General features: G+C 39.4%; 1 pseudogene; it reads right to left on the bottom strand.

Moving 5' to 3' along the window:
* Positions 1–3,358: 3,358 nt before the first annotated feature.
* LOC108298824 lies at positions 3,359–11,984 on the bottom strand (annotated as a pseudogene).
* Between the last annotated feature and the right edge of the window lie 939 nt (positions 11,985–12,923).

Raw genomic sequence — 12,923 nt, 5'->3', positions numbered from 1 at the left:
GTTTCCTTTGCCGTACCAAAGCTCCTTAGTTTCACTGACCCCATTTGTCAATTTTGACTTTTGCTGCAATTGCTTTTGGTGTTTTAGTCATGAAGCCTTTGCCCATACCTATGTTCTGAACGGCATTGCCTCGGTTTTCCTCTAGACTTTTGATGGTTTTGAGTTTTACATTTAAGTCTCTAATCCATCTTGAGTTAATATTTGTATAAGGTGTAAAGGAGGGGTCCAGTTTAAGTTTTCTGCAGATGACTAGCTAGTTTTCCCAGCACAATTTACTTAACAGGAGATCATTTCCCCATTGCTTGTTTTTATTAGGTTTGTAGAAGGTCAGATGGTTGTAGATGTACGGTCTTATTTCTGAGGTCTCTGTTTTGCCCCATTGGTCTGTACGTCTGTTTTGGTACTACTATCATGCTGTTGTGGTTACTGTAGCCTTGTAGCATAGTTTGAAGTTAGGTAGTGTGATCCTTTCAGGTTTGTTCTTTTTGCTTAGGATTGTCTTGGCTATACAGGATCTTCTTTGATTCCATGTCAAATTTAAAACAGTTTTTTTCTAATTGTGTGAGGAATGTGAATAGTAGTCTGATGGGAATGGCATTGCAGCTATAAATTACTTTGGGCAGGATGGTCATTTTCATGATACTGATTCTTCCTATCCATGAGGATGGAATGTTTTTCCATTTGTTTGTGTCCTCTCTGATTTTTTTGAGTAGTTTTTTTGTAGTTCTCCTTGAAGAGGTTCTTCACATCACTCGTTAGCTGTATTCCTAGGTATTTTATTCTCTTTGTAGTGATTGTGAATGGGAGTTCATTCATGAGTTGGCTCTCTGCTTGCCTATTGGTGTAAAGGAATGGTTGTGATTTTTGCACATTGATTTTATATCCTGAGACTTTGCTGAAGTTGCTTATCAGTTCAAGAAGTTTTTGGGCTGAGATGATGGGATCTTCAAAATATAAAATCATATCATCTGCAAACAGAGACAACTTGACTTCCTCTCTTTCTATCTGAATACGCTTTATTTCTTTCTCTTGCCTGATTTCCCTGGCCAGAACTTCCAGTACTATGTTGAATAGAAGTGGTGAGAGAGGGCATCCTTGTCTTGTGCTGGTTTTCAAAGGGAATGCTTCAGCTTTTGCCCATTCACTATGATATTGGCTATGGGTTTGTCATAAATAGCTCTTTTTATCTTGAGATATGTTTCATCAATACCTAAATTATTGAGAATTTTTAACATGAAGGGATGTTGAATTTTATCAAATGCCTTTTCTGCATTTATTGAGAAAATAATGTGTTTTTTGTCTTTGGTTCTGTTTATGTGATGAATTACATTTATTGAGTCAGCCTTGCATCCCAGGGATGAAGCCAACTTGATGGTGGTAGATACGTTTTTTGATGCGCTGCTGGATTCAGTTTGCCAGCATGTTATTTAGGATTTTCACATTGATGTTCATCAGGGATATTGGCCTGAAGTTTCCTTTTTTTGTTGTGTCACTTCCCAGTTTTGGTATTAGAATATGACCCTGGCTTCATAAAAGGAGTTAGGGAGGATTGTCTCCTTTTCAGTTGTTTGGAATAGTTTCATAAAGAATAGTACCAGCGCCCCTTTGTATTTCTGGTAGATTTCAGCTGTGAATCCATCCGGTCCTGGGCTTTTTTTGGTTGGTAGGCTATTAATTACTGCCTCAATTTCAGAGATTGTTATTGATCTATTCAGAGAATCGACTTCTTCCTGGTTTAGTCTTGGTAGGGTGTATGGATCCAGGGATTTATCTATTTCTTCTAGATTTTCTAGTTTATTTGCATAGAGGTGTTTGTAGTAATCTCTGATGGTATTTTGTATTTCTGAGGGGTCATTGGCGATATTCCCTTTATTATTTGTTATTGTGTCTATTAGATTTTTTTCCCTCTTCTTTATTAGTCTACCTAGTTGTCTATCTTATTTTGTTAAATTTTTCAAAAAATAAGCTACTAAATTCATTGATTTTTTTGGAGGATTTTTCGTGTTTCCATCTCGTTTGATTCTTCTCTGATCTTATTTATAAGATCTGAAATTATTTCCTGCTTCTTCTACATTTTGGTTAGTTTGCTCTTGCCTTTCTAGCTCTTTTAATTGTGATGTTAGGGTGTCAGTTTGATAGCTTTTTAGCTTTCTGATGTGGGCATTTAGTGTTATAAATTTCCCTCTTAACACTGCTTTAGCTGTGTTCCAGAGATTCTGGTATGTTGTCTCTTTGTTCTCATTGGTTTTAAAGAACTTGTTTATTTCTGTCTTAATTTCATTTTTTACCCAGGAGTCATTCAGGGGCAGGTTGTTCAATTTCCATGAAATTGTGTGGTTTTGAGTGAGTTTCTTAATCCTGAGTTCTAGTTTGATTGCACTGTGGTCTCAGAGACTTTGTTATGATTTCAGTTCTTTTGCATTTGCTGAGGAGTGTTTTACTTCCATTTATGTAGTCAGTCTTAGATTAAGTGCCACGTGGCACTGAGAAGAATGTATATTATTTTGACTTTGGGTAAAGACTTCTGTACATGTCTACTAGGTCCACTTGATCCAGAGCTGGGTTCAAGTCTGAATATCCTCCTTAATTTTCTGTCTCGTTGATCTGCCTAATACTGACAGTGGGGTCTGAAGCCTCCCACTGTAATTGCATGGAGCCTAAAGTCTCTTTATAGGTCTCTAAGAACTTGTTTTAAGAATCTGGGTGCTCCTGTATTGGGTTCATATATGTTTAGAATAATTAGCTCTTCTTGTTGAATTGGGTAAGCAAAATGTGGGCATCCATTCAATGGAATATTATTCAGTCTTATAAAAAAATGAAATTCTGCAATATGCCACAACATGAACTTTTTTTTCATTCATGTCTTTATTCCATCAAAATATGTCATAATTTAAAGCTATAACATTTTTAAAAGATAAAAGAGAATATGTTGGCAAAACTGTGTTAATAAAACAGACACCAGCCTAAAGTGCAGCACTAAGGAGGTGTTCTCTGTTCCCATGGTGGAATAATTACACACAATTACACATAAGATTTCACTGAAGAAGGAGATGAGGCAAATAACCCTTTGAAATGAACTGCCCAATGAACAGAGTCAGGTTACAAATAATTTCTTTTAACATCTTACTGCAAAATGGAAAAAAATCCCCTCGGTGACTACTAAGTCGAACCCCTCATTTTATGCACATGGCCTTGGCTTCTGTATTCTTTCCACAGCCACATCCAAATCCACAAAGGCTCCTGCAGCCTGTGCTAAGAAACGCAACCTCAAGACCCTGAGGCACAGACTGACATGAATGAGTCTGTGTGTAAAGTTGATCCAGACCCTCCAGGGAAATCAGGATCACAAACACAGAGCACGGCACCGTTTCTTTAAACAATGGCTTTAACTGTGGAATGAGCTCTGACAAGCCATATGCATTTCATAAACCAAAATATCGTCTTCGTATCTTCCTATTTTTGTTGCATTTTAAAAAATGTTAAGCCATCCAAGTAAAAAAAAAAAAAATTAACAATGAAAAAGGAAATTGAAAGGGTTTATGCCAAAAAAACAAACCAGTCCTCTGCAGCCTAACTCATTTTCTGGGCTGCGCAGCCATGTAGAGGGCGATCAGGCAGGAGACGGTCCCTCCCACGTCAGCGCCATGGTGCTCCGGTAGAGCGTTTGGTCAGGCAGGCCTCCTTTCAGGTAGATGAGCACACCATCAGCTTTCTGTAAAAACTTCTGCAGCTCGGACTCTGTTTTTCCCAGCATAATCTTACACTGTGGAATCGGAGGTCAGTTTAGTTGGTGTGGCAAATATGATAGGAGGTGCTTCTGTGGGAACCACAGGCTTTAATCCCTGCGGGCTACAGGCCTCCGAAGCCCATGCTCCCGCCAACTTCTGCGTGAAGCCACTAAATTTGTAGTACCTGACGCCGGGACCTGGCTTCCCGCATCCGCTGGCTGCGCGATGGCTCCAGAGAAGGCTTTTTTTTTTTTTTTTTTTTTTTTTTTGAGACGGAGTTTCGCTCTTGTTACCCAGGCTGGAGTGCAATGGCGCGATCTCGGCTCACCGCAACCTCCGCCTCCGGGTTCAGGGAATTCTCCTGCCTCAGCCTCTTGAGTAGCTGGGATTACAGGCGCGCGCCACCATGCCCAGCTAATTTTTGTATTTTTAGTAGAGATGGGGTTTCACCATGTTGACCAGGATGGTCTCGATATCTTGACCTCATGATCCACCCGCCTCGGCCTCCCAAAGTGCTGGGATTACAGGCTTGAGCCACCGTGCCTGGCCAACATGGATAAATTTTGAAGACATTATGCTTAATGAAATAAGCCAGTCACAATAAGACAAAAACTGTATGATTCCACTTCTCTGAGGCAGTTAGAGCAATCGAAATTACAGAAGCAGACGGTAGAGTGGTGGTTGTCAGGAGCTGGGTGAGGCAGATAGGGAAGTTACTGTTTAATGGGTACAGTGTTTCTGGTTTCCAAGACAAAAAGAGTTATAAAGGCAGTGGTAAAGGTTGCACTTTATGAATGTATTTAATACCACTAAATGGTACATTTTAAAATGTTAAGATGATATATTTTATGTTATGTGTGTATTTCCACAATAAAAGAAAGAGAACGACAGCTACTCAAAGAAAATGCCCTAGCCCTTCTTGAGAAGATAAATCTTTTGCGAGGGAGTAAGTATCCCCCTTACCAGGCCTCAGTTTCCTCATCTTTAAAACAAAGGGGTTGGAGTGGGTGATTTCTGACTTCACTTCTAACTCAAATAATGGATTTAGAAGGAAGCAGATGAGTCTGGTTGTCAGTGCCCTGGCTTTGGCATCAGAGACTCAGGTTCTCATGGGGTTCTGCTGCTTATTAGCTGGGGGACTTTCGGGTAGATATTCAGCCTTAAGAATCCTCTGTTTCCCTTCTAATAAAATCAGATATTAATTACACATCTGCCATAGGGAAGTTGTTCATATTAAATGAGATAATGAATGCAAAGCGTTTAGTATAGTGCTTTGCACACAGTAAGAGCTTTATTAAGCTCTTAATATCATTTTTAAAAAGTGGACACTTTGGAAGCCAACATCGACAGATCATGAGGTCAGGAATTGAAGACCAGCCTGACCTATTAGAAATCAGAAAAAAGTGAGTGGAAAGTCAAATAGGTGAACTTCATGCTTTCTGGCTGAGGGAGCCTTGAGCCCTGTTACTGACGTTAGGGAAATGAGAAGGCCATGTTTGTTTCGGGTCCTCCACAATGTAGTGGGGCATTGGATTTCATGTTATGCAGTGCTGTGTACCGAAAGATAGGCCTTGCGGTTCATGATTTCAAGTGAGAGCAACGGGCGTGGTTTCCTCCGGGAGTGGGAACTGGTGGTGGTGTGTCAGAGGGTGTCTCTCAGTTGTTTCAGCAATCTTGGCCCGGACTGACATTGACAAGCCATCTGGAAGCCCCAGAGCCAGAAAGTGAAAGCCGAGGAAGTTCCCGTGAGGATGTGGCGCTAAGTGTCAACTACAGGGTGCAGCAAAGTTGACACTGTGACCTTGGTGATAGCAGAGGCTCATCGCTCTGTTTCAGCATCTACCACAGTGGCAGCATATAATAAAGGCTCAATGTATGCTTACTGAATACATGAGGGAAACATGGTGAGAATCAATGGGTTTATGAGTCAGCTGGGCTAGATTCCCTTTCGGGGCTTCCTCCTCTAGAGAGACTTCCAGCCATCTGGAGTTTATCGGGCAGTGGTCAGCTTGGGTAATAGAGGCAAATCCACGTCTTCTGCAAGGATACGTTGGAAGTAGTCAGGAGCCAGTGTTTCAGGTAGAAGACTGTGTGGGCTAGACCAATTTCATGTGAAAACTAGGACACGGGATTTGTGTTGCTCCCCTGAGGAGAGAAGCTATTGATGTTGATACTCAGCTCCTCTCTCATGCAGGGGGAGACCAAATCCCCCGAGCGTCCCTGGCCATGACACTGGTTACTCCTGGACTGGCTTTGCCAAGTTCTCTTCAAATTGATGACAAAGAATGGCTTTATTTTGGGCAAGAAATTGTTGTTCTAATGAATATGGTCATAATATAGTTGACCGACTATGTGGATGGTAATTTCCCTCCTTGTGGGGTCTCCAAAGGCTCAAGGTATTTCCTTATTCAAATTTTTGAACATAAAACAAAGTTGAAAGACTTTTACAAAGGTGGGGTGTTTTTACCTGTATGCCTATCCCTTAGATTCTATCATTAACATTTAGTCTACTTGCTTTATCACATATCTGTATATTTGCCCAGCTCCCAGTCCATCCATTCATTCACCTTAGGTTTCTGATGGATCCCAAGGTAAACTGCAGACATCAGTACATTTCCTGCTGAATCCTTCAGCTTTCAAATCCTTTAATAAAGTTCCATGTTTATCTACAGCTTTTTTCTGTTTGAGGTAAAATTTACATATGGTAAAATGCTCAAATCATAAGTGAATATTAGATGAATTTTCACAAATGTTTACGAAGATATGAAACCTTCTCAACACCCTAAAAAGTTCCTTGCGTCCTTTCACCATCCATTTTGACTCCTTGCATAGGTAACTACTGTTCTGTGGGGACTTTTTCCACCAGAACGTCTGTCACTGGGATGAAAGAATATGTACTCTTTGTATATGGCTCCTTTCACACTCAATAAAATGTTTTTGAGATTCATCTATGTTGTTTTATGTGTCAACAGTTTGTTCTTTTAGCCATTCCATGGAATGAATGTATCACATTTTATTGCTCCATTCTCATATTGGCAGATATTTGAATGTTTCTAGTTTTTGCTGTTAGGAATAAAACCTCCATAAATATTCTCATGTAAATGATTTTGCAGACATATATTTCAATTTCTCTTGGATAAATACTTAGGAATTACTGAGTCGTAGAGTAGGCAGTGGTTTAGTTCTCTTAAGAATCTGCCAGACTTTTTCCCCCACAGTGCTTATATATTCCAACCATTAAAGTATGAGAAGGGAGAAAGCTTTCTCAACTTCCAAGGAGGCCTCTCTATATATGTGTAAGTTTTTCCATCTGGGGACGTGCCTGATGACTTCAGGGACATGAGTCTGAGGTACAGGTACACCTGCCATCACCACCACCATGAAGCTGGGACTCAGGAATAAGGTTCATCATATAAGGAATCCTGTGACCAGCATGAGCTCCTGTGAGGCCACACAGGGTACTCAAGTGATCAGGGCATAGGAGACTTCCCCGATCACTTGATGGTAATCACTTTCACAGTAGACAAAGTTGGTTCAGCTGGTCACCTTGGGACACATGCGTCCAGAAACAAAGGTCTGAACAGAAACCAGAATGGCAGAATATCAGAGCCAGGGGAAAATGTGGAGGTAATTCAGTACCTCTTCCTTTTCAACCCACAAGGGGGGTAGTGGAGCAGAAGCAGAGGCGAGCCTGACTGCTGTGCTCACAGTTCAGTGGAGATTGTTGCAGTGAAGAGTTTCATTTATGATGAAGGAGAAATAAACTCCAGTCAGCTTAAATTCAGCAGGCTTATTGAAAAGGCAAAGAGGAATCTTGCAGAAGCAAAGCATGGCTGAGGTTTGAGGGCTCCATCTTGGAAAATGAGCAGAGAAGGCAGAGATCAGAGTTCAGGGACGCTGAAGCAACTGCAGCCTGCAGGGTAGGGCATCAATGAGAAGACAGTTGTGCAGAGAAGCAGCTCCCAAAGTGCACGTGGGGTTCCATTTGCATACTTATCAAGATCTGGAATCTACCTGCACAAGAAAAAGACTAATAGATTTAACAGAGGGGTGACTGCTATAAAATTGTTTGAACCAGAGGTACTTGAGGTAGAGGTGCATTGGGGAATGGATGATGGAGTTCCTTCCATCCAGGGTGGGAAGAACTCATGCACACTTCATTGGCACCCAGTATCCAACTGAGACACTAGAATGGTTGTGCTTTAGGAATAAGTGTCACACTTCACAATAAGACCTATTCTACACCAGCCCTAGTAAAGCCTAAAACCAAACCCTGAGAAAATCCACAAAGAAGTGGGTTGGTGATTTAGTCCTGCCAAATTAGAGGGTCTTGGGAAATACTGTGGGCTTTCCATCAATCTATTGTAATAAAGCATAAAGCAAGTCTACACAAGTCCAAAGTGATCTCACAGTAAGTTTTCTGCCCATTAGAACAAAATCAATTTACATAATCAGGGACAGGAGTTAGCCAAGTTGACATTTACACAAACTACATCTAAGAACAGTTAACAAATTACTCTTCTCAAAGACGCATATAACATTCACCAAAATAGACCACATATGCTGAGCCATACGCAGTATCCTCTGTCTTTCCTCTTTGACACTTGTATGATGTGCTCAAACTCATAAAATTATATACTTTAATTATGTGCGGTTCTTTGTGTATAAATTATATTTCAATATATTTGTTAAAAAACTTATAATTTTAAAAACCCTCATCGCTTGATTCAAAAAATCATTTTTATATTTAAAAAATCCAAAATAATTCTCTGTATTATCAGGGCAAAAGAGAAAAACCATATGATTACCTTGACATACACAGTAAAAGCATTTGGCCAAATTGAAAACTTTTTTCATGATTAATTAAAGAAAATAACCTACAAAACTCTCAGCGTGATAAGAAGAGAAGGCAACAGTTCCAACCCAGCTAAGGGCAGATTATAAAAACCTGCAGGTAACATTATATTGAATGGCATAAGATTGAATACTTTTCTGTTTAATCAGAGAAAAAAATAGAATATATGTTTTTACTCTTTCAATTTAGCATTATACTAGAGATCTAAACCAATGCAATAAAGCAAGAAAAATAAATAAAAGCCTTGAAGAGATTCAAAAGAAAGAATTGAAGCTCTCTTTATTTGCAGATAATGACTGTGTATGTTACCAATCCTAGAAATCTACAATAATCTACCCAAACTAATAAGTGAGTTTGGTAATGTTGCAGAATAAAAGCTCAATATAAACAGTCTTTTGTATTTTTGAATATTAGCAATGAGCATTTGGAAAATGAAATAAAGATATAATGTCATTCAAAGTAATTTCTAAATACATGATGTTCTTAGAAATAAATTCAACAAAATTAAGGTAAGGCCAGTACACCAAAAACTGCAAAAAACTGCTTTGAGAAATCATAGAAGAACTAAATCAGTAGGGGAGATAAACCTTGCCATGGATCAGAAGAGTTGTTATAGTTAAAAAGTCAGTTCTTCCCAAATTGGTGTCCAGGTTCAGTGCAATTCTAAGAAAAATTCCAACTGGCATTTTGGTTGAAATTTACAAGCAGACTCTACCATTTATATGGAATGTCAATGATCAAGAATAGTAAAAGAAAAATATTATAAAAGACCCAAAGTGAACAAACTCACTACCTATTTCCAGAATTACTGTACAGCTGTGAAAATCAGGATCATGAATTTTGTTGAAAAAAGTAAAAGAACATATATCAGTGAAACAGAAGACAGAATCCAAAAATAGATCCTCACATATATGTCTCATTAATTAAGATGTATCTATATATATATATATTTAACTTTTTGAAGGTTTGTATTATTATCTCCAATAGGGAACACAAAAAGAAGCCACAATATAGGAGATATTATACTTACTGCCAACAAAGAATTTTTTCAAGAGTATACATATAATGCAGTCTGATATGAGAAACAGCATAATGAAACCATTTCTCAAAAGACTTGAATAGATATTTCAGAAAAGAAAATATATGAATGGTCAATCAGCACATAAAAAGATGCTCCACTTGTAATCAGGGAGAGATCAATCAATACAACAATGAGACACCAGAACATCCCCATGAGAATGGCTACAATTAAAAAGGCCAAAAATACCACAGGTTGGTGAGCATATAAAGCACATGCACATCTTATGTTTGTGGGAAGGAAAAATGGTGTGACTCTTTGAAAATCTAATTGTTTCTTAAAGGTTAAACATACACAGATGAGACGGACAGTCATTCCATTTATAGGAATTTACACACTATGTCTGCACAATGATCTGCATGTGTGTTTCTGGACCAAACTAAAGCGCAGGCCACTATTTCTTGTGGCCCAGTATTGAGATGCAGATGAACTGGGGAGAAAGAGAGTTTTTATTTCTGCCACTGGTTACAGGGAGAAGTCCTGGAAATTATCACCAGACCAACTCAAAATTACAAAGTGTTCTAGAGCCTATGCGCCTTCTAGGCTATATGTGTATGTGTAAATGTGCATTCATCTAGACGTATAAGTGACTGACTTCTTTTAATCTATAGCTAAAGTCTGAGTCCTGAAGCCCTTCCTCTGGAGTCTCAGTAAATTTACTTAATCTAAATGGGTCCAGGTGCTGTTGTGATTATCCTTATCTTGGAGGTTTGGGGAGTTCCTTCAGACCTCCAATAGACTTGTTAGTGGAGGACTGGGAAGTTTCTTCAGACTCCCAATATAATTTGTTTAATTCTAAATGACTCCTGTTAAGAATTCCTTTGTTACTTTGTCATGCTTTAAGGTCAGGAAAACCTAGGCGAAACTCTTGGTGGGCATTTCTTACATTCCAGCCTTTGTAGAAAGCCACTGTCTTTGTGTGTGTGTGTGTGATTTTAATATTTAGCTTAATCACTCAGTTGGTACTCAAACAGTTCTTATGGAAGCCTGTGTCAGTGAGACCTGACCTGCCACGTGTGGTTGCTCATGATATTTTCTTCGTCATAGCCCAAACCTGGAATGATAGAAATGTCCCTTAACAATTGGATGTATGAATAAATGTGGTATAGCCACCCAAAGGAATACTACTCAGCAATTACAAGGCATTAACTGTTAAAGCAAATACTCATATGAATGGATTTTTAAATTAAGTTGATGCATGAAAGAAGGCAGAAACAAAATAACATAGGTATCATTTCATTTATAGAAAATGGTTACAAACACCTAAAGTGGCAGTGGCTCACTGGGGCTGAGGGTTGAAAGACTGATGAACTGCAAAGGGGTACAAGAGACTTTGGGGCTTATGGGAATTCCTCTGTCTTGATTGTGGCAGTAGTTCCATTAGTGTATACATTGGAAAACATGGCTTGAATTACACATTTTAAAGTGGTGCGGTCTCTTGTACCTAAATCACACCTTTATGAAGCTGATTTGATAATCTTAATTTCTGCATACTAACAATTAGCAGCTTGAAAATGAAATGCAACACAACATACAAGAGATTAATATCCAGAATCACTACATGCTTAAGAATACACATAATGAAGCAGGTACAAGTCCCCTAAAAGCAATTGGTGAGAGAAATTCAAGAAGACTACATAGAGAAATACATATCATGTTCATTGACTGGAAGACTCAATTTGGTTAACATGTTATAGCAACACAATTCTGATTAATAGTTCCAGTAGAAGATTTTAGAGAAATCTAAAAGCTAATTTCAAAATGTATTTGAAAATCAAAGGCCAGTTGGTCTTGAAGAAGCAATAGGTTGGAGGACTTACTCTGCTAGATTTCAAACCTGATTTTAAAGCTAGACTGATTTCAAAATGATAGGATAGGACTGGTGTGAGTATCCATAAATATATCACAGTGAAAGAACACAGATTCAAATGATATGCCCACATATGTATAGTTATTTAATTTGTTTTAGTAGAATCATTTTTACTCAGGAAAACAACCCAAATCTGCAAAACAAAAAGTTTTCCAACCACACTCATGAGGGGTATGGGTATGGGGAGGTGTCTGTCCATCTAGCCCTGTCCCCCAGCCCATGTGGCTTTGGCAGTAAGAAGAGATGTGGGGTAATGGCCCCGAAATAAAAATGGTGTATGTGTGTATGGGAAGGAGAGGAGTACAAAGCTGTGGGGAGCAGTGGAGGGGAAGCGACAGAGGAGGTCACCACTGGGAAGGCTGAAGTGGGGGGCATTTCATGATCTTTCTCATTGGCGAAATTGCCGAGGACACCTTCTTTGTCCACCAGCAGGCCTAGCGTCTTGGCAGTCATGGCGACGGTGACATTGGAAGTGGAGGCTCCACCGATGCTCTTGGTAAGAAGGTCCCAGGGCAAGTCCTGCAGCAGTGAGTCCGGACCACAGAACATTTCTGCCCCTGCAGTGTCGGCCCATTCACGAAAATCCTTTACCAGTCGGAGTCTAGCTCTGTCACCCAGGCTGGAGTTCAGTGGCTCTGTGGTGTGGGTTGCTTTCGTATCTGGAATATGCCTGACGTCCTAAGACCTGGAAAGTTTTCAGTGAGTTTTGACAGGAGGTCGAATTACTGACAGAATTAGATGGTGTGTGGAGATGCTTCAGCAGGAGGACGGTAAGTGGAGGAGCAAGACCAGGTCACAGTGAGAGACAATGAGCATCATCAACCACCCCTACCACGACCGTGATCTTACCAGGTTCTGTTAGGGGAAGGCAACATACATCAATGGTGTTATAGCAAATATGTGTGTGTGTATTTGTGTGTGAGTATCTTCAACAGTAATACATCAAAACCGTTCATGGCCCTGTTCCTTTTCAATATATGGGAAAACTAAATGAAAACAACAAAATAGCATTGGGTTTACAAGACTTCCCAAAATATATGCTCACACACATTTTCAGCGGATATACACAATTGATTTTTATCGCTTGATACCTTGAAAAGATCTCTTGTGAGACAGAATATTGGTAAGTGACAAGTATGAAAAAAAGTGTTCAGTGACATCAAAGCAACAAATCCACCCACAGATAGAGGAGGAGCTTCGCACTTAGGGATGTGAACTGGTCGTAAGTGTAATGAAAAGCCAAGATGCTGCCTCAGTGAGAGAAAAGAAATCAACAGAATAATGGGATGCAGCGAGGAGAATACCGAGCCAGGGGAGAAAATATTTTTAAAAATAAATTATTCATTAACGTTTCAGTAGGTACAGAAAAGAAATGCAGAACCCAGAAGGTAT

The sequence above is a fragment of the Cebus imitator genome, unplaced genomic scaffold, assembly GCF_001604975.1.
Source record: "Cebus imitator isolate Cc_AM_T3 unplaced genomic scaffold, Cebus_imitator-1.0 Scaffold1111, whole genome shotgun sequence".
In the NCBI taxonomy this organism is placed as follows: Eukaryota; Metazoa; Chordata; class Mammalia; order Primates; family Cebidae; genus Cebus; species Cebus imitator.
This window is presented reverse-complemented; position numbering and strand designations above follow the sequence as displayed.